This window comes from Haematobia irritans, chromosome 1 (genome assembly GCF_050003625.1).
Source record: "Haematobia irritans isolate KBUSLIRL chromosome 1, ASM5000362v1, whole genome shotgun sequence".
Lineage (NCBI taxonomy): Eukaryota > Metazoa > Arthropoda > Insecta > Diptera > Muscidae > Haematobia > Haematobia irritans.
In genome coordinates, this window is record NC_134397.1 from 158,603,371 (window position 1) to 158,625,790 (window position 22,420).

At 34.0% G+C, this 22,420-nt stretch overlaps 1 long non-coding RNA gene across 1 annotated transcript in view; it reads left to right on the top strand.

Moving 5' to 3' along the window:
• LOC142242875 (uncharacterized) overlaps positions 1-12,612 on the top strand; it is a 135,836-nt gene extending 123,224 nt beyond the window's left edge. Inside the window, exon 3 of the long non-coding RNA XR_012724226.1 lies at positions 12,512-12,612. This is a non-coding gene — a long non-coding RNA (uncharacterized LOC142242875). The remainder of the gene's footprint in view (positions 1-12,511) is intronic.
• The last annotated feature ends 9,808 nt before the right edge of the window (positions 12,613-22,420 follow it).

Here is a 22,420-nt window from a genome sequence, read left to right on the forward strand (position 1 = left end):
ATTTCTATTGATAATTTTATTTCTATAAAAATTTAAATCAAAATTTTATTTCTATAGAAAATTTTACCAAAAGTTTATAGTAATAGATTTTTTATTAGAAAATTTGGTCAAAATTTTATTTCTATAGAAAATTTTGCCAAAATTTTATAGTAATAATTATTTTTATAGCCTCCATCATAGGATGGGGGTATATTAACTTTGTAATTCCGTTTGTAACACATCGAAATATTGCTCTAAGACCCCATAAAGTATATATATTCTGGGTCGTGGTGAAATTCTGAGACGATCTAAGCATGTCCGTCCGTCCGTCCGTCCGTCTGTTGAAATCACGCTAACTTCCGAACGAAACAAGCTATCGACTTGAAACTTGGCACAAGTAGTTGTTATCGATGTAGGTCGGATGGTATTGAAAATGGGCCATATCGGTCCACTTTTACGTATAGCCCCCATATAAAGGGACCCTCAGACTTGGCTTGTGGAGCCTCTAACAGAAGCATATTTCATCCGATCCGGCTGAAATTTGGTATATGGTCTCTAACAACCATGCAAAAATTGGTCTACATCGGTCCGTAATTATATATAGCCCCCATATAAACCGATCCCCAGATTTGGCTTGCGAAGCCTAAAAGAGAAGTAAATTTCATCCGATCCGGCTGAAATTTGGTACATGGTGTTGGTATATGGTCTCTAACAACCATGCAAAAATTGGTTCATATCGGTCCTTAATTATATATAGCCCCCATATAAACCGATCCCCAGATTTGGCTTGTGGAGCCTCTAAGAGAAGCATATTTCATCCAATCCGGCTGAAATTTGGTACATGGTGTTGGTATATGGTCTCTAACAATCGTGCAAAAATTGGTTCACATCAGTCTATAATTATATATAGCCCCCATATAAACCGATCCCCAGATTTGGCTTGCGGAGCCTCAAAGAGAAGCAAATTCCATCCGATCAGGCTGAAATTTGGTACATGGTGGTGGTATATGGTCTCTAACAATCATGCAAAAATTGGTCCACATCGGTCTATAATTATATATAGCCCCCATATAAACCGATCCCCAGATTTGGCTTGCGGAGCCTCAAAGAGAAGCAAATTTCATCCGATCAGGCTGAAATTTGGTACATGATGTTGGTATATGGTCTCTAACAACCATGCAAAATTGGTCCACATCGGTTCATAATTATATATAGCCCCCATATAAACCGATCCCCAGATTTGGCTTGCGAAGTCTCCAAGAGAAGCAAATTTCATCCAATCCGGTTGTAATTTGGAACATGGTGTTAGTATATGATATTTAACAACCGTGCCAGAATTGGTCCATATCGGTCTATATTTATATATAGCCCCCATATAAAACGTTCTCCAGATTTGACCTCCGGAGCCTCTTGGAGGAGCAAAATTCATTCGATCCGGTTCAAATTAGGAACGTGGTGTAAGTATATGGTCACTAACAACCATACCAAAACAGGTCCAATCACACACAAAATGGTCCATATCGGTTCATAATCATGGTTGCCAATAGAGCCAAAAATAATCTACCAAAATTTTATTTCTATAGAAAATTTTGTCAAAATTTTATTTCTAGAGAAAATTTTGTTAAAATGTTATTCGGTTCATAATAAAATTTTCATCATTGTCAAAATTTTATTTCTATAGAAAATTTTGTCAATATTTTATTTCTACAGAAATTTTTTTTTCAAATTTTATTCGGTTCATAATCATGGTTGCTACTCAAGCCCAAAATAATCTACCAAAATTTTATTTCTATAGAAAATTTTGTCAAAAGTTTATTTCTATAGAAATTTTTGTCAAAATTTTATTTTTGTAGAAATTTTGTGAAAATTTTCTTTCTATAGAAAATTTTGGGAAAATTTTTATTTCTATAGAAAATTTTGTGAAAATTTTATTTCTATAGACATTTTTATTAAAATTTTATTTCTGTAGAAAATTTTGTCAAAATTTTATGTCTACTTTGTCAAACTGAATTATATACGTATTGGATCGATCTTTTTTGATTTAATATATACCACGTATGGACTTACATACAATTTAGAAGATGGTGTTAGGAGGTTTTAAGATATCTTGCCATCGGCAAGCGTTACCGCAACTTAAGTAATTCGATTGTGGATGGCAGTGTTTAGAAGAAGTTTCTACGCAATCCATGATGGAGGGTACATAAGTTTCGGCCTGGCCGAACTTACGGCCGTATATACTTGTTATTAGAAAATTTTGTCAAAATTTTATTTCTATAGAAAATTAAGTCAAAATTTTGTTTCTGTAGAATATTTTGCAGAATTTTATTTACTACACAAAAATTTTTCTAAAATTGTATTTTTATTGATAATTTTTTCAAAATTTTATTTCTATAAGAAAAAATTGTAAAATTTTATTTCTATAGCAAATTTCCTCAAAAATTTTTTTCTTACTGATGCTCACTGCTATAAAAAATGTATTCGAAATTTTATTACTATAGAAATATATTTTTCTATATAAAATTAAGTCAAAATTTTATTTCTATAGAAAATTTAGTCAAAATTTTGTTTCTATAGAATATGTTATTTTGCAAAATTTTATTTCTATAGAAAATTTTGCAAAATTTTGTTTGATACACATTTTTTTTTAATTGTATTACTATGGATAATTTTTTCAAACTGTTATTTCTTTAAAAAATTTTGCCAACTTTTATTTCTATAAAAATTTTATTCAAAATTTTATTTCTATATATTTGGTCAAAATTTGATTTCTATAGAAAATTTTGCCAAAATTTTATTTCTATAGAAAATTTAGTCAAAATTTTGATTCTGTAGAAAATTTTAAAAAATTTTATTTCTATATAAAATTTTGCAAAATTTTATTTACTAGACAAAATTTTTTCTAAAATTGGATTCAGTGAGCATACAATTTTGGAAAAATTGCTGCTAAGTCGAAAACTTGTAGAAATGACTCAAATTTTAAATTTTTTCAATGAATGAATCATAGATGCATTTTTGCGAAATTGTCTAAACAATTATAAATATTTCCCAAATATTGCCCGAGTTTTGTAGAAGTCTGATTTGAGATTTTATCAAAATGTAGATCTAAATACAAAGTTGTGCAGAGTAATCGGCCCGCCCAACTTTAGACTTTCATTGCATTTTTATATTTCGTTAAAATTGTGTTACGTCCAATAACGTTAGATTTAAATTTTAAGTACAATGATATTGTAGAAGTATATACAATTTTGTCTAAATCGATTCAGATTCAAATTCATGCATATGGGAATATAAACCTTTATATAGCTCGCAACAAATTTAAAGAATTTTAGATGGTATCAATAATTTTGGTCCACAAATACATATACTGTTGGTATCTTCTCATATTATGATAGGTATTTATAGCATTATTTTATTTATTAAACAGTACCCTAAATTTGAAATATAGAGTTTAATTGGCATCTAATGTGAAATTAAGATCTTTTTTTGCACACATAAATAAATACTGTACTTTATATCGATCCATTTACGGTACCCCCACAATAGAACTACAAATTAGTGGTATTAAAATGAGATTTGGTTATATTACCCGGAGTCGACTCCGGAGTCGGAGTCGGAGTCGAGCTGATGAAAAATGCTGGAGTCGGAGTCGGAGTCGAGCAAAATTGGCTCGACTCCACAGCCCTGATAACAACAGCACAATTTTCTTTGTAAAACAAACTTAATACGAAAGTATGTGCTTGGTTTCTTGAGCTCTTGGAATCAGTGATGACGGTAGAGGAAAATACCCAGTTTTATTTTACTTTGTAATTGTACTGTAGCATGAGTATTACCTTTTTTTAAGTACACAACTATCACATTTAATGGAACATTAAGAATCGATTGCACATGTGATGCTCTTATTGCGTACTACAAATACTTGGTGAAATATAAAGTCCCAGAATATTTTCAATCTAAGAATAGGGTGAACTATAATTGGAAGACTAAAGTAGTGTCAGGGTAACTGATATGTATTACACAGAAAAAAAATTCCTTAGTAAAACTTATGCTAAATCTAACTTATTTTTATTGCAAAAAAAATTATTTGTTTGGTATTTAAATTTCGTTATTTTTTCATGCATAAAAAAATTAGACTGGAATGAGCCAGGAGTTGCTTTGCTTGCACGAAAGTGGCCAGTTACCGAATATGGTTTTCTCCGTTGACAAACCATTCCAAATTGAGCAGTTTGTGAGCAAACAAAATGATCGGCCTAACTTGCCAATGAGAGCGGCTTTATACCTTCGATTGGCCAGCAGAACTGAAACGCCTGCACGTATTCAGCGACCATAGGGGTCAAAATTTATGCTGAATATTATCGGTAAAACATCCTAAAGGCTTTATTCAAGTCTTGGGTAGAAAATTTCGGACGTAGATCACGGACATTTCAACAAAACTCAGCGTCATCGTATCAGCACGCGTCAACCAAGAATGACTTAAAAAGTGGGTTCTTTTCTACCGCGCTATGGCCACTAACAATCCCCGGATGTCAATCCGTTACACCTTTGTGCCTATGGCATTTTGGAGTGTAAAGTTGACACTCTAAAATACCAAGTTGTCATCATAAGGCTGCGCTTTGCCGCTAATGGACCAATATGCCGCAGAGCCACTCCAAATCGCCTTTTTATAATTTCGCAACTTTTGAACGAATAAAGATATAAACATAATATTTTCTTTGTGTGAAAGCAGAGGTGTTTTCCTCTAAGGTTGCAAGATTGTTGGCCTTGAAAGTTCGTCACCTCGGGGATATGTAATTTTGTTTTAGCTTTCAAATCCCCAATTATTCAACGATTTCGATTGTTTTCTTTGCTGGATAGAATGTGAATATCTTTTATAGTTTGCGAAATATGGGCCACACAATTTATTTTATTTTTTTTTTTTTTTTGCAAAATTTTAACAACATGAACGTTGAAGGTTCGTTTTTGGGCGGATTGTGTACCTATAGGCTTTATATTAGTTACAGTACAATATATAGAGTCTACAACACAATTTCAAACAAGTATATACGGCCGTAAGTTCGGCCAGGCCGAATCTTATGTACTCTCCACCATGGATTGCGTAGAAACTTCTACGAAAAACTGTCATCCTCAAATTTCAAATCACTCGGATGAAATTTGCTCCTCCAAGAGGCTCCAAAACCAAATCTCGGGATCGGTTTATATGGGGGCTATAAATGATTATGGACTGATATGGACCTCTTTTGGCATGGTTGTTAAATATCATAACTACCACCACGTACCAAATTTCAACCAGATCGGATGAATTTTGCTTCTCCAAAAGGCACCGGAGATCAAATCTAGCGATCGGTTTATATGGGAGCTATATATAATTATGGATTGATAAGAACCAATTCCTCCATGGTTGTTGGATACCATATACTAACATCACGTACTAATTTCAACCGACTGGGAAGAATTTTGCTCTTCCAAAGGAGGTCAAATCTGGGGATCGGTTTATATGGGGCCTATATATAATTATGGACCGATATCGACCAATTTTTGCATGGGTGTTTCAGGACGTATATTAACATCACGTACCAAATTTCAACTGAATCAGATGCATTTTGGTCTTCCAAGAGGCTCCGGAGGTCATATACTTAGAGACCATATACTAACACCATGTACCAAATTTCAGCTGGATCGGATGAAATTTGCTTCTCTTAGAGGCCTCGCAAGCCAAATTTGGGGGTCGGTTTATATGGGGGCTATACGTAAAAGTGGACCAATATGGCCCATTTGCAATACCATTCGACATACATCAATAACAACTACTTGTGCGAAGTTTCAAGTCGATAGCTTGTTTCGTTCGGAAGTTAGCGCGATTTCAACAGACGGACGGACGGACATGCTCAGATCAACTCAGAATTTCACCACGACCCAGAATATATATACTTTATGGGGTCTTAGAGCAATATTTCGATGTGTTACAAACGGAATGACAAAGTTAAAATACCCCCCATCCTATGGTAGAGGGTATAAAAATACAGAGTTTTCATCAATTTTTCTAGACCTCTCCTAATTTTTGTGTTGCTTGTTTCTTATATAACACCAAAGGATACGTTTTAAGCTTTTATGGGCTTCTAAATATATGAGTTCTTCTTATCCCAAAACCGGCCATTATTAAAACAGAAAAAAATTTCGTTTTAAAAAGTTCTCATTTGCTAAACACCGATTGCTAAGCCGATATATTTTCTAAATAGCTCCATGTGTCCACTTACGATTTGTAAAAGGTTTCAACATCCTAATGCTGGGAAATATGCAAATTGCAAAAAGAATACCTTTTTTGTTAACATAGGTCCCAGCTTTGGGGATTTTTGATACGAATTTTGGGAATTGTACATTCAGGAATATTTCTTAAAAAGTTTCCCTGCAAAATTCAATAAAAATCATAATGCTATCAGAGAGGAGGAAATACAAGAGGACGAAAAAGTCTATTGACAAATGTCAACCGTATAGATGTCGCACAATGCCTGGTCTCGGAGTAAAATGTGGTCTCTGGTGAGAATATGAGTCTAACTCAGGCGCAAGATTTATATGGGAACTATTGTTTTTGTTATATCTAAATCTGAACCGATATGTACCAAATTTGGTACACTTGACTACAATGCTAATTGTTCTTGTTGTGCAGAACTTTAAACAAACCAAAGTAAAACTCTGGCACCTGGAGCCATATAGGATACTGACACAATGCGGACTTACGTCCACGGTTGCCACTCGTCAAAAAAAATTCTACCAAAATGTATGGAAAATTTTACCAAAAATCTACCAAATTCGAAAAAAAATATTTTGAAATTTTTGATCAAAATTTTGCGAATTTTTTTCTCTAAAATTTTTTGTCAAAATTATATGTCTCTAGAAAATTTGATCAAAATTTACTTCTATAGAAAATTTCATCAAAATTTACTTCTATAGAAAATTTTGTCAACATTTTATTTCTCTAAAAATTGTATCAAAATTTTATTTCTATAGAAACTTTTGTCAAAATTTTGTTTCTAAGAAAATTTTCTCAAAATGTCTTTCTATAAAAATTGTTCTCAAAACGTTTTATTTTTTTTGAAAATTTTTTCGTTTTGTTTTTATGCCCTTCACCATAGGATGGAGGATATATTAACTTTGTTATTCCGTTTGTAACATATCGAAATATTGCTCTAAGACCCCATAAAGTATATATATTCTGGGTCGTGGTGAAATTCTAGGTCGATCTAAGCGTGTCAGTCCGTCCGTCTGAAATTGCGTACATGGTGTTAGTATATGGTCTCTAACAACCATTCAAAAATTGGTCCATATCGGCCCATAATTATATATAGCCCCCATATAAACCGATTCCCAGATTTGGCTTGCGGAGCCCCTAAGAGAAGAAAATTTCATCATATAAACCAATCCCAAGATTTGACCTCCGGAGCCTCATGGATGAGCAAAATTCATCCGATTCGGTTGACATTTGGTACGTGGTGTTAGTATATGGTCTATAACAACCATGCAGGAATTGGTCCATATCGGTCCATAATAATATGTAGCCCCCATATAAAGCGATCCCCAGATTTGACCTCCGGAGCTCTTGGAGGAGCAAAATTCATCCGATCCGGTTGAAATTTGGTACGTGGTGAAATTTGGTACATTGCGCTAGTATATGGCCGCTAACAACCATGCCAAAATTGGTTCGTATCAGTCTATAGTTATATATAGCCGATCCCCAAAAATAATCTACCAAAATTTGATTTCTATAGAACATTTTGTCAGGATTTTATTTTTATAGAAAATTTTGTCAAAATACGTAATACGTTTTTGTTTTTTATTGTTGGTTTGTACTTCAATCATATTTGTTGTTTTGATCTCAGCTTTAAAACCATTACGTTGACTAAACTACAAGAATAGCTTAACCAACAGAGGAAAAGAATGTTTGTCAAATTTATTTGGGCAAAGTCCTATAGACTGCAAGATGGTTGGATGGGTGCACGTTTCGGAATTACCACATTCCTCATCAGCATCCTCTACTTGCAGTAAAACTATCAACCAATTATCAGAATAAATTCGGGTAGTTCACTAAACACAAAGTGAACCACACTTGAGCCTTCCGAAAAAAGATTGATGATAGTCGGTTTCTTTCTACAAACATCTCTCTTTTCCTTTGCCAATGTCAAATCATCGAGTTGAGTGCAGTTGGCTGGGTTTATATTGAGCGTGCTTCCACTTACTTCATTCGTTTTGTTTTTTATTGTTGGTTTGTTCTTCAATCATATTTGTTGACAACCGTGGTTACGTCCTTTGTATGGCCGCAGAAGCCAGAGTATTACTCCGGCGTAAGATTTATATGGGAGCTATATATAAATCTGAATCGATGTCCACCAAATTTAGCACAGTTGACTATATCGCGAATTGTTCAAAATTTGAAGCGAATCAGTTTTTCAAATCTTTATTTTAATTTGAAATCAAAACAACAAAGTTGATTGAAGAAGAAACCAATACTCTAAATTTTATCAGTTTGCTCATGATAGAATTTCTGTTACGTCGGCTTAAACTAATGTACGATTATAACTGCATCACAGTGGATGCAGAGAAACTCACCGGCGAGAATTACATACATGTATGTTTCTACTCTTGTTGAGTACAAGTAACATTAATATGTTAGGGCAAAACTAATGGAGAATGCAGAATATAATAGCATATGGCTGTGTTTGAGAGTGTATGTGGTGTAATTGAAAACGTGCCATTGTGAAATGCAGCATTAAGTGTTCCAGACATAAAGGTAGAAAGGCACTCTTAACATTAATATTGAAATTTGTATCTGCACCTATGTAATCATACACTCAGCAAAATGGGATTGCGGTGCCATTATATTTTCGTTGTACTAGTAGGAGTTAATAATTTTGTCATTTCGATTGTTTGAAATTGTCTTGCATCATATTAATGGTCTAAGTAATATAAATTTATAAATTTAATGGTAATATAAATTTATCATCATGACATCTTGAATTCTTCAGGATAAAATAATTAGATAATCTTTCTTAAAACATGCCAACGAATTTGAAGTTATTTTCGAAATCCATATGTAACGGATTTCAATTTATTTAGGAATTGCTCACGGCTTTGTTTAGGTTAAGGAAGAAGATAAATCCCTCGTATCATACAATGGTTCCGGATGAACAGCTGTGGTTTAGTTCTCTTCGTGTGATTTCACTATAGTTACTCTATAGTTTTAAATAAGAGACGTCCCCACCTCCGATCAACTAATTTTTGTCCAGAGACAACCCCAAACCTCCCCTGAAATTTGAAGAAAATCTTAAGGTTCATAATGTCTGGTATAGGGGAGGTCCTCCTTCCCGACCAAATATCAATTTCACTAAAAAAAATTTTTTGACTTTCACTAAGGATTTTGGTATTGATTCCGAGCCAATGATACGGCTTCCTTAAAATAAAGTCATTTTTAAAGACCTATGGACCTTTTAATCTAGGAGTATAAACTTAAAATTAGACAAGTAAGAAAAGTCTAAAGTCGGGCGGGGCCGACTATATTATATCCTGCACCACTTTGTGATCTACAATTTCGATACCATCTGAAATCCTTAAAGTTGTTGTTGTTGGGTGCTATATATAAAGGTGTATGTTCCCATATACATACGTTTAAATCTGAACCGACAATATATTTAAGACTTCTTAGAAAATCTATTGACTTAAAATTGAAGTCGATTAATGGCCTGGGGGAGAACACAATGTTAGTAAAAAAACAAGTATATACGGGCGTAAGATCGGCCAGGCCGAATCTTATGTACCCTCCACCATGGATTGCCTAGTAACTTCTGCGAAAGACTGTCATCCACAATCGAATTACATGCGTTGTGGTAATACTTACCGATGGCAAGGTATCTTAAAACTTCTTAACATCGTTTTCTAAATTGTTAGTTAGTCCATACGTGGTATATATTAGACAAAAAAGTTATGTATAGGTAAGTCTACAAATAATTACTAATCGATATGGACTTTTGCACGGTACGTTCAGAGCCAGAATTGAAATATGGGGTCGCCTATATGGGGGCTACAATTATGAACTTGATATGCACCAATTTTTGTGTGATTGGGGATCGATTTATCTGAGGGCTATATATAACTATAGACCGATATGGACCAAGTTAGGCATGGTTGTTAACGGCCATATACTAGCACAATGTGCCAAATTTCAACTGACTCGGATGAAACTTGCTCCTCCAAGAGGCGCCAAAACCAATTCTCGGGATCGGTTTATATGGGGGCTATATATGGTTATGGACTGATATGAACCAATTCCTGCATGGTTGGTGGATACCATATACTAACATCACGTACCAAATTTCAACCGTATCGGATGAATTTTGCTCTTCCAAGGGGCTCCGGAGGTCAAATCTGGGGATCGGTTTATATGGGGCCTATATATAATTATTGACCGATTTCAAACAATTTTTGCATGGGTGTTTGAGGTCATATATTAACACCACGCACAGTGGGGTTTTTGATGTCAAAAGTGGGAATTAATTCGAAGTAGCTTTCCCTGTTTATAGTTTTAACTTTTTTCGGCCAAATTCACTAAAAGACATAAAACCAATCAAATATTAAATATTTTTAGTCCACATTTTATTTGTTTTCCATTCGTTAATTTGCAACAAAAAAAAAAGAGAATGAATATCTGCTTTTTGATCTGATTCTTAACAATTATTATCATCATCGTCAGAAAATTACTATATGTATCATTATCATCAACACTGGCATTTTGATCACCATCAAGATTTGACTCAAATATCAACATTTGAAATTGTGGGGTTTCTTCTCTTTTAATTTCTCATTTCTGATATAACTGGATCCGAAGTATGTTAATTAACAGTCTTTTAAATATCTCTTCATTTGACTTTTCCATAGAACATTTTCGCAAAAAATGCTCTCTAAAATTTTTAAAATCTTTGTTTCTAGCTTCTTGCGCTTCTTCGGACAACTGTCCAATTGGAAGTAAAGCGTGGTTAATTATTTCTGCTCCAAGTAATAAATATTTGTGAACAGTTGGGGACATATAGTACCAGGGGTTGAAAAATGTATTTCCATTTAATTTCGAAATGTGCAAAAAAGTGCAGACAACTTTTTCATCTATGCTTTCAAAAGAGTTTATTGTTTTAGAAAAAATAAACTTTTTTACTTAATTTGGCTTTATTCACAACTATTTGTCGACATATTTCTCGAAATCCTCTAATTTAAAGACTTACGAGCGAAACTAAATTTCATATAATAACACAAGCCAATATAAAAATAAAAAACACAAAAATAATCTTATTAACCTGAGGATGAAGGTTCCATTATTATTTTTTTAATTATCGCTTTAGAAAACACTCAAAACTAATTTTTAAGACACCAATAATTTACATTTATATCGCACGCAAGGAAAACGTAAAATAACTCCAACTTCAAACATATATAGTGACACAACGGTACTTGTCAAAGACACAATTTTTGCGCTAGTGATGTGGAATTTTGTGTACTTTTACCGACTATAAAAATTTTTTCGGTTCTCCTAAATTTCATTTTTCAATTAATTCCCATTTTTGGTATCAAAAACCCCAATGTGCCACGTACCAAATATCAACTGAATCAGATGAATTTTGATCTTCCAATAGGTTCCGGAGGTCAAATCTGGTGATCGGTTTATATGGGGGCTATATATAATTATGGACCGATGTGGACCAATTTTTGCATGGTCATTAGAGACCATATACCAACACCATGTACCAAATTTCAGCCGGATCGGATGAAATTTGCTTCTCTTAGAGGATCGGCAAGCCAAATTTGGGGGTCCGTTTATATGGGGGCTATACGTAAAAGTAGACCGATATGGCCCATTTGCAATACCATCCGGCCTACATCAATAACAACTACTTGCGCCAAGTTTCAAGTCGATAGCTTGTTTCGTTCGGAAGTTAGCGTGATTTAAGCAGACGGACGGACATGCTCAGATCGACTCAGAATTTCACCACGACCCAGAATATATAAACTTTATGGGGTCTTAGAGCAATATTTCGATGTGTTACAAACGGAATGACAAAGTTAATATACCCCCATTCTACGGTGGAGGGTATAACAAATATAACTCTGTTTTTATATAGAAATACTAATAAAAAATTCTTAAAAATCTCATGGAATAAAAATGTTTCTCACTGTGTACCTATGTACGTACATTAGCACAAAGAAACACAAATACAAGACCGTCTGCTTTAGAAAAACGAAATAATTTTTGTTGACTTTCACTCGGATGGTTATGGTAGCCGCAACCATGTTTCAAGCTGTGAATGTCATCGCATTTTCTACGCTGTTGAGTATATTTAGAAATTATTAGTTTACATTTATGATAAATGTAACTTTAAAACCAAATGACATAGTCATTTCCATGATTTAAATATAGAAATTTTCTAACTCATTAAAAAATCCTTGACCACAGTTAATTAAAGCTACATAAATACATATTTTATTGTTGTTGTCTCTACAGGTGTTCAACGAGTACTGCAAACTAATTGGGAAAATTAAGTTAAATTTTTAGAAGACGAAGTCATATACGATTTCCTCACATTAACCCTATGTTAAGTACAGGTGAGCAACACTAAAGTAATTAGATAATATTCTTTTAAAATACATCTCTTCGTTACACTGAAAAAAAAGCATGCCGGTTCCAAAGATTTTGTCTTTACTTTAAAAATTTTGGTATTGATTCCGAGCCAAAGAAGGGGAGAATACAAGTAAGGACACTTTTAATACACAATTCTCTTTTAAATTCGGGTTTTGTGTATTTGCTTCTAGGAAGCAAATTTTAATTTTTCGCTTTTTTCTTCATATGCTATCAAAGTCCTTTAAAAACGAGTTAACCACAACTTTATTTTCCAAATTAAGACTTGACTTCCGGTAGAAATTATGGTATGTTTCAAGTAAAAAACGTCTTTAAAGTAAAGTATTAAAAAACATGTCCTATATATGAACGATTTTTTGCTTTGTTGTGAGGATGCAAAAAGACAACAAATTTAAAGACAATTTCATTACATTTAAAGAATTTTTCTGAATTATTAAAGTCAAGTTGACATTAGCCCAAACATTTTTTCTTTCATGTTATGATACCCATTTTTATGTGAAATCACTTAATTATAAGGACAATACGACCTCATTGCGTCATCTATGCTAAGCAAAATTTGTATTCGTATTTTAAAGACATGAAATCTTTGCCTCACGACAATATTTTTTTCAGTACACTCAGTGATAAGAGAGAAGTTCACCAATGTGGTATCACAATGGACTGAATAGTCTAAGTGAGCCTGATACATCGGGCTGCCACCTAACCTAGTATTAATCATAGTTTATTAATCATTAATTTATTAAGTGATTTAATTAAAAAGTTAATTGATGTTGATTGCAATATTCAGTTAATTCTTTAAATTTAAAACGTAACTATTTTCAATCTTTTTCAAAGCCAACTTTGTGTTTAAAAAATTGATTGTATCAAAGAAATTTTTTAACTAAAAATTACAAAAAAAAAAACTGCCTTAGTCTTCCGAGTTTGATTAAAAAAATAATTTTTATCAAGTAATTATTTAAATCAAATTGTATCAATTAAGTTTTATACCCTAAACCACATAGTGGTAAGGGTATAATAAGTTTTATCTGCCAAAAAATGTGCCTACCAGAAATATTGATTTTAGACCCTATAAAATATATACCAATCGACTCAGAATCACCTCCTGACTCGATCTAGCGCTTGGTGTCCGTCCGTCCGTCTGTCTGTCCATGTATTTGTTGTTCACAGCATTCCGGTCGCAATTATTAACCGATTTTGATGAAATTTGGTACAGGGAGTTTTTTGGGAACAAGGACGAACGCTATTAAATTTGGAAGAAATCGGATCAAATTTAGATATAGCTCCCATATATATGTATCGCCCGATTTCGACAAATGGGGTTACTTTGCGCTTTTTTACAAACGGATCGTCACCAAATTTGGCAAATAATAATTTTTCATTGCCCTTCAAGTCTGCAAAATATCATCCAAATCGGTTCAGATTTAGATATAGCTCTCATATATATGTATCGCCCGATTTGCCCTTATTTATCAACCGATCTTATTCAAAGTTGGCTACACACAAAAAAAATTTTTCTGATTCAATCACGAAATTAATTGATCCAATTAATTTTTAATTGAAATGTCTTCAATCACAGAAATGATAGTATCAATTAAAAAATTAATTGACAGTCAATTAAAAAATTAATTGATCCAATTAAATATTTAATTGATACTATTAATTTGTGTGATTGATTTTTATTTCAATTAAAAAATTTGTTGAATCAATTAAATTTTTAATTGAATATTTTTTAAAACTCAATTAAGATTTTAATTGGAAAAATTTTCGTGAAATTTTTTTCTGTGTAAATATAATCTTCTATAACGCTAACTATATGTGCAAAAAATCATCGAAATCGGTTCAGATTTAGCTATAGCTCCCTTATATATGTACCGCCCGATTTTTCTAAATTTGGCCATAAAAACCTTATTTATCAACCGATAGTACTCAAAGTTGGCCAAATATAATCTGTATGTGCAAAATTTCATCGAAATCGGTTCAGATGTAGATATAGCTCCCATATATGTATTTTTTCTCAAAATTTTATTTCTATAGAATTTATTATCAAAATTTTATTTCCATAGAAAAATCTCAAAAAAATTTGTTTATACAAAACTTTTTCCAAAATTTTATTTCTATAGAGATTCAACAAAAAATTACTTTTTCTGGTAGAATTCTACCAACTGTGGCAACCGTGGTGGTAATACAAATTTATTTTCTACGTTATATACATTGCATTTTTTATGTTTTTAGATAATAAAGTACTTAGAACGATTTTGTTTTGTAAAATTTGTCTAAATTTAACGACAAATATTGTAGGGGAAATTGTTTGGGAATGTATGGGAAAGAAGGGAACTTTTTTGTCCTTGTAACCGATTTACCTGAAATTGTGGTGGGTTCACGGTTGTTTGAGTATGATAGGTGTCCAGAAAGTCAGAGAAACAACAATAATAAATATCAATTTTGGTGTATAATTACTGTGCCTGTAAATATATTGACTATTACTGAAGATAACACACATAGAACGTAAGGCCCCACGGTATACCTTACTAGAAAGAAATGTTACCTCAAAGGTTCTTTGCATTTGAGGTAACATGTCAAATGCAAATGATGGGCAAATAAAAATATGAAAAATATGTTTTTTTTTCGTGAAAACTTCCGGACATATCCATTTCTTCAATAGTTATTTTGCGGGCTATCATATTCAACATTATCGTTAAATAAGATAAGGGGAGAGATTGAAAGAAAAAACGAGGAGGCTAAAAAAGCTAGAAGACTTTATGAAAGCGAACCGGAAATAGTCGTTACATTTGTTGCTATCTTCAGTCCTTGGTAACTGCTTGGTATCTGTGCTCATAGGAAGGTAGCAATGATTATATCTTTAAAGAATATTAAATTCCAAATTTGCTGAAAACGTGCATTTCATTGAATTATAGTTATGGTTTCCAATTCTTTGCGACATAAATCGATATTTTTAAAGTGGCCATTGTTGGTCAAAGAATTAATATACATAGGCACAGTTTAGAGAAGAAATAGATAAGACAGAATAGAAAATTTTAGTATACTTGATTTTGTTTAGCTTATTATTGTATTGTTTTTTTTTCTGACATTTCTTCTTATAGACAAAGCTTATCGAAACTGTTACAATAATGACTGAATTGTTTCCGCATCGACTCTATTCTCTCAAAAAGAAAATTCGCTGCAAAGAAATATGTATGTTCAACATAGAAATTTTTGTCGAAACTATAAGGATTTTAATGTTGGTCGAAGGGTAGACTTTTTCAAAATTAGGAAAACAAAACTTTTCGATTTTTGACACTACACTGAAAAAAACACAGTGAACCCACCAGGAAGAAAACTTTTGATTAATTTTAGAAAATTTTGAATATTTTTAGAAAATTTTAACTAACCAGTATTACCAAAAATAAGTAAATATTTTTCGACAAATTCAAGAAAATTTATTAAACATAATTAATTTTTATACCCTCCACCATATGATGGAGGGTATATCAACTTTGTCATTCCGTTTGTAATACATCGAAATATTGCTCTAAGACCCCATAAAGTATATATATTCTGGGTCGTGGTGAAATTCTGAGTCGATCCAAGCATGTCCGTCCGTCCGTCTGTTGAAATCACGCTAACTTCCGAACGAAACAAGCTATCGAATTGAAACTTGGCAGTAGATGTTATTGGTGTAGGTCAGATGATATTGCAAATAGGCCATATCGGACCACTTTTACGTATAGCCCCCATATAAACCGATCCCCAGATTTGGCTTGCGGAGCCTCTAAGAATAGCATATTTCATCCGATCTGGCTGAAATTTGGTACATGGTGTTAGTATATGGTATCTAATAACCATGCAAAAATTAGTCCACATCGGTCCATAATTATATAGCCCCCATATAAACCGGTCCCCAGATTTAGCTTGCGGAGCCTCTAAGAGAAGCAAATTTCATCCGATCCGGTTGAAATTTGAAAGATGGTGTAAGTATATAGTCTCTAAAAACTACGCAAAAATTGTTCCCTAGATTTAGCTTGCGGAGCCTCTAAGAGAAGCAAATTTCATCCGATCCGGTTGAAATTTGATAGATGGTGTAAGTATATAGTCTCTAACAACCATGCAAAAATTGGTCCATATCGGTCCATAATTATATGTAGCCCCCATATAAACCGATCCCCAGATTTGACCTCCGGAGCCTCTTAGAGGAGCATAAAACCAATCCCCATATAAACCAATCCCCAGATTTGACCTCCGGAGCCTCTTGGTGGTGCAAAACTCATCAGATCCTGTTGAAATTTAGTACGTGGTGTTAGTATATGGTCTTTATCAACCATGCAAAAATTGGTCCATATCGGTCTATAAAAACCGATCCCCAGATATGACCTCCGGAGCCTCTTGGAGGAGCAAAATTCAAAATTCGGTTGAAATTTGGTCTCTAAAGTAAATAATTTTCAGCTTTTTGATAATCACAAAAACGCTTTACAACTTCAGTATAATCATTCCTAGATACTTTTGCCTTAATCTTGCAGTATATGTATTTATTTTAAAAATGCCACAATTTTAGCTCAAAATCAATGCCAAAGGCTGAAGAGAAGGTCTAAACCTTTGGAAGTAAACATTTTTTGAGTTTACTCATATTACAGTTTTTGAACACACATTCGGTTGTATATATGCATGTAGATTTTTTTTATACTTTAAAACAGAGTTATGCTTTTGTTTGGCAAAACACAAGGAATGCTTCATAAGAGTGCTTAGACTTTGTTCACAAGAATTGCATACTTGGAAAAATGCTTTGATTAATTTATAAAAAGAAAATTGAATGGCAATGACATGTCATGTGGCAAGGTAAAAGTTACATTGAAGACCATGTTTTATGATGAAAAATCTGCCTCTAGCGTTATATACATTCATATGCTAGGTAACCTCAAGGATGATTTAGTTCCTCATTTTATTCGAAATAAATTTAGATTAGAGAAAATTCACGAAAAGCTTAACTTGAAGACAGTAATAAGTTATTTGTAGAACAACAATTTTATATATTCTAAAATCCATGAATACATTATATGCTTTTGATTTCATTTAAAAGAGTTTGTATTGGGGCAAAGGTTAGGTTAGGTTAAAGTGGCAGCCCGATTAGAAGTGCCCATATGTAAAAGTACCTATTACATATGGGGACTTCTAGTTTACACCGCTGAAAGTTCTCGATTATTTTTCTTCGCTAAACCAACCAGATTGTTCCAAAAACATTAGCAGACTGCTTATGTTAACGTTTTCCAGATCCGCCAGTATCTGAAGCTATATGCTCCTAAAAGTTGCTTGCGCTTTACACAAAATGCAGGACATTCACACAAGAGGTGTTTAATTGATTATTTTTCCTCCGCATCATGACAGCTCATACAATAGTCATTATACCTCGCGCCAATAGTTTTTGCAAAATCGCCCATCAGGCAGCGGCCCGTTATAGCAGATATCAGGAGTGATATCTGACGTCTCGAGAACACTAGCATATCTAGTGTGCGGTTTAAGTTTAAATGGGGCCATATTTGCTTGGTGTCGTTACAACCCTTGCAATTCTCCCATCGAACATTTGCCATCATAACAGCCTTCTCACGCAGCATGAGCTTGCAGGTACCTAGGGGCATACCAACAAATTCTAGTTCCCCTGGAATATGTAAGGTAGTCCCTAGCCTTGCCAATTCATCCGCTTCGCAGTTTCCCGGTATGTTCCTATGGCCAGGCACCCATATTAGGTGAATATTGTACTGCTCAGCCATCTCATTGAGAGATTTGCGGCGGTCGATGGTCGTTTTCGAGTTGAGGAACACAGAGTCCAAGGATTTTATTGCAGGTTGACTGTCTGAGTATATATTAATGCCCACATTTTTTGGAACATTACTTCTCAGCCAATTCGCCACCTCTCTTATTGCTAATATTTCAGCCTGAAAAACACTACAGTGATTAGGTAATCTTTTCGCTATTCGAAGTTCCAGATCATTAGAATATACTCCGAACCCCACTTGTCCATCTAATTTGGAACCATCAGTATAGAAATCTATATATTCTTTATTCCCCGGGGTCTGTGTGCACCACGCCTCACTGTTGGGGATTAGAGTCTCAAACTTTTTGTCGAAAAGTGGACTCGCCAAAGTGTAATCCACTACGTTAGGCACATCTGGCATTATTTTGAGGACCGAACTGTGACCGTAACTTTTTGCCGACCACTGCGATAGCTCGCGCAACCGCACAGCCGTTGTTGCAGCTGCCTGTTTGGCCAAAATGTCTAAAGGCAATAGATGCAGCATGACATTAAGGGAATTTGTTCCTGTCTTGCTGAATGCGCCTGAAATACACAAACACGCCATACGCTGAACTTTATCTAAACAAGTCGGGTTCTGAAGTGCCGGCCACCATACTACATATAGCATTATAGGTCTAACCACTGCCGTGTATAGCCAATGCACAATTTTTGGTTTTAGTCCCCACTTTTTTCCTATTGCCTTTTTGCACGAGTACAAAGCTACCGTTGCTTTTCTCGCCCTTTCTTCAATATTAAGCTTAAAGTTCAGCTTCCTGTCCAAAATAACGCCAAGGTATTTTGCACACTCACCATTATCGATGCTAGTTCTAAGATAAATATCTATCATCCTCTCCAGAGTCTTAAGTAGGAATGAGGATAAGCTGATTGGTCGGAAATCCTTCGCCCTCGAGTGAGGTATGAAAACGACTTTTGCTTCCCTCCACTTTCCTGGGATATATGATAAGTTGATACATCTTTAAATATCGCCGACAACCAGGGCATAATTTTGTCAGTTACTGCTTGTAACTCCGCCGGAGAAATTCCATCAGGTCCGGGGGATTTGAATGGTCCAAAGCTATTAAGAATCTTCCCTGTTCCAAAATTCATTGGTAATTCTTAACTGATAATTTTGTTTTCTTTAACTAGGTTATCCTATCATTATCTTATATTATTATTATGTGCGATTTTGTTGGCTTCTGGACCGACTTCACGTAGCGTGTGTAAAAACTATATGTTTGGAATTCAAATATTTTAACACATTATCTTTAAGTGCAAGCATATAATGTTCATAAACTTGCATAACATGTTTGTGACATATATGTTAATATGTTAGAACATGTTATGTTTGGGACATACAATTTTTGTAAATATAACATGTTTGGATGCAAACATATATTAATTTAGAAATAGCCTTTAGACATATATGTGTTTAGAAAGAGTGTAACGTGGTTTACTTCGTATGCTGAGTTAGGCCAGTGGCCGTCCAGGATAACCTTTTAAGGATCCACAAACCTTAAATAATAACGCACTATTTTTATTCCTTTGCGGTTTTTTTATTAACAATTCTTATTATATATAAAATACAAATGTGGTTAAGCGTGGGCTGGTGGGGTTTCGACGATGGTGAGCCGAGGGCTGCGCTGGGTTGGACGATGGCAAGGACTGGTGCAGTGGTGGTGGTTGGTGATGATGTTGTAACGGTGCGAAACTAACTGGTGACGACGATGAATGGGCGGTGTTGGCTGATGACGACGAAGAAGCGGTGTCGGTGACGAAGCGGTGCGGTGGTAATGGTGTCGGTGGTGAATGGTGCGATGTTGGCTGGAGACGGTGATGAACGGTGTCGTTGGTGAAGAACGGTGCGACGTTGACTGGTGACAATGGTGCAACGGTGTGATGCTGATGGTGTCGGCCGACGGTGCTGGTGTACGGGAGTAGTGATGGTGTCGGGCCAACTGGTGTCCGGGAAACGGGGATGACGATGGTGTCGGGCCGACGTTGGTCATATACGGGGTTGACGATGGTGTCGGGCCGATGATGCTCGTGTCGGTTTTTGTAACGAGAAGAGGGACAGGAGAGGGTTCGGCTATATTAGCACTTGAGCGATGCTAACGAATCGCGGAAGCGGACGAACCGCGCAAGCAGCCGAACTGCATAAGCGAACGAACCGCGAATACAGCCGAACTGCGTAAGCGAACGAATCGCATAAGCAGACGAACCGCGTTAGCCGATATCCTTATAAAAACCCCACATCCAAGTTGAACAAATTTTAAAAATACCTCAAATACGAATGTATAACTTGATAAATCACAAATGCAATTTTGCGAAATTAAATAAAAATGGTTTTAGCCTTTATTATTTCCATATTTTTACTACCGTTTGATTTCGACCCATTGGATTAGCCAATTTAAATTCAAGAGATTTTGTAGAAGTGTAAATATGTTGTTCAAATCGGTTCAAATTTAAATATATGTATATGGCCATATAGACCTTTATATAGCCCCCAACCAATTTTAAGGATTTGAGATGGTATCAAAAAGTTTGCTCCATAACGTGGAACAAACTTGTTTTCCATAATATTTGGTTTGTGTTTCAAATTTATCTCTTTTTTCATATTAGACTTCAAGCAACATATATATACCAAACATCAAAAACTTTATACAAATGAAATTTTCTTTTTTTTTTTTGTTTGTTTGTATCTTTTATACAACTCTAATATATATAAAAGTATTCCAAACCTGACCTTCCTTGCTTGTCTATTTTGAAACAGAGAATGAACAGAATGCTTTTACTTTTCTGAGAACGATAATGAAAAAGACAAAAATACACGCCCTCGGGCTTTTGACACGTATTCAACGTTAAGTGCTTGTATTCACATCTACAAAGTAGTGGAGAGAAAAAATCGGAAAATATAACCTACATTACCTTTTATTCATACAAACAAAATCTATGAATTTGGTGAATTTGACATGTACGTAAGCTGTTTTATATTTGTTTGCCATACGTAATTTAATATACGTGTGTTATGTACTGACAAGCATTCAAAGATTGGCATTACAATCCCAATACAATAAATTGCTATTCAATGAATGCTTTTTACAAAATTACAATGGAACGATATTAGGGATATGTGACACATAAAGATGGTCATAGGGTCCAAATAGATTTACTTTTTTTTGTTACAAAACTAACTAGCCCCATTTGGGGAAATCGAAGAATGAAATGTCCTGAGTATTCTGAAAGCTAAGGAGAAAATTTGATAATGTAACACATTTTAAACTTAATGGTGTAGTAATTTCAATTTCCAAATGAAATGTGTTTACAATATAAGTGGGAGAAAGCTCAAAATCCATACTACTAAATTGGTGGTGTTCGACACAATTTTATAACATTAACTTCCAAGTATATTATGGACTTATATCGGCGGTAGGCAAATAGGCCCCAGGAAAATTAGAACCCTCTGAAAATGACCCCCAACAAAATGTAAATGAAACATGAACATCGACCCCAGACCAGAATTAGGGCTCTTTGTCCCTTTTGATTTAAACGACTATTTGAAAATGAATCATACACACGGTTGCCACAGATGGTAGAATACTACCAATCTACTGTTTGGTAGATTGGTAGAATTCTTGATGGTTTGGTAGATTTTGCAAAATATTCCACTCTAATACTAATTTCATTTCTAGAGAAAATTGATGTGCCTCAATTTTCTCTCGAAATAAAATTTTGACAAAATTTTCTTTAAAAATAAAAATTTAATAAAATTTTCTATAGAAATAAAATTTGGACAAAATTGTCTATAGAAATAAAATTTTGACAAAACTATCTATAGAAAAAAATTTTAAAAAGTGGCAATAGAAATAAAAATTTCTGTAGAAATAAAATATTGACAAAATTTTCTATAGAAATAAACTTTTGACAAAATTTTCTATAGAAATAAAATTTTATTCCTATAGAAAATTTTGTAAAATTTTTTTTCTATAGACAAT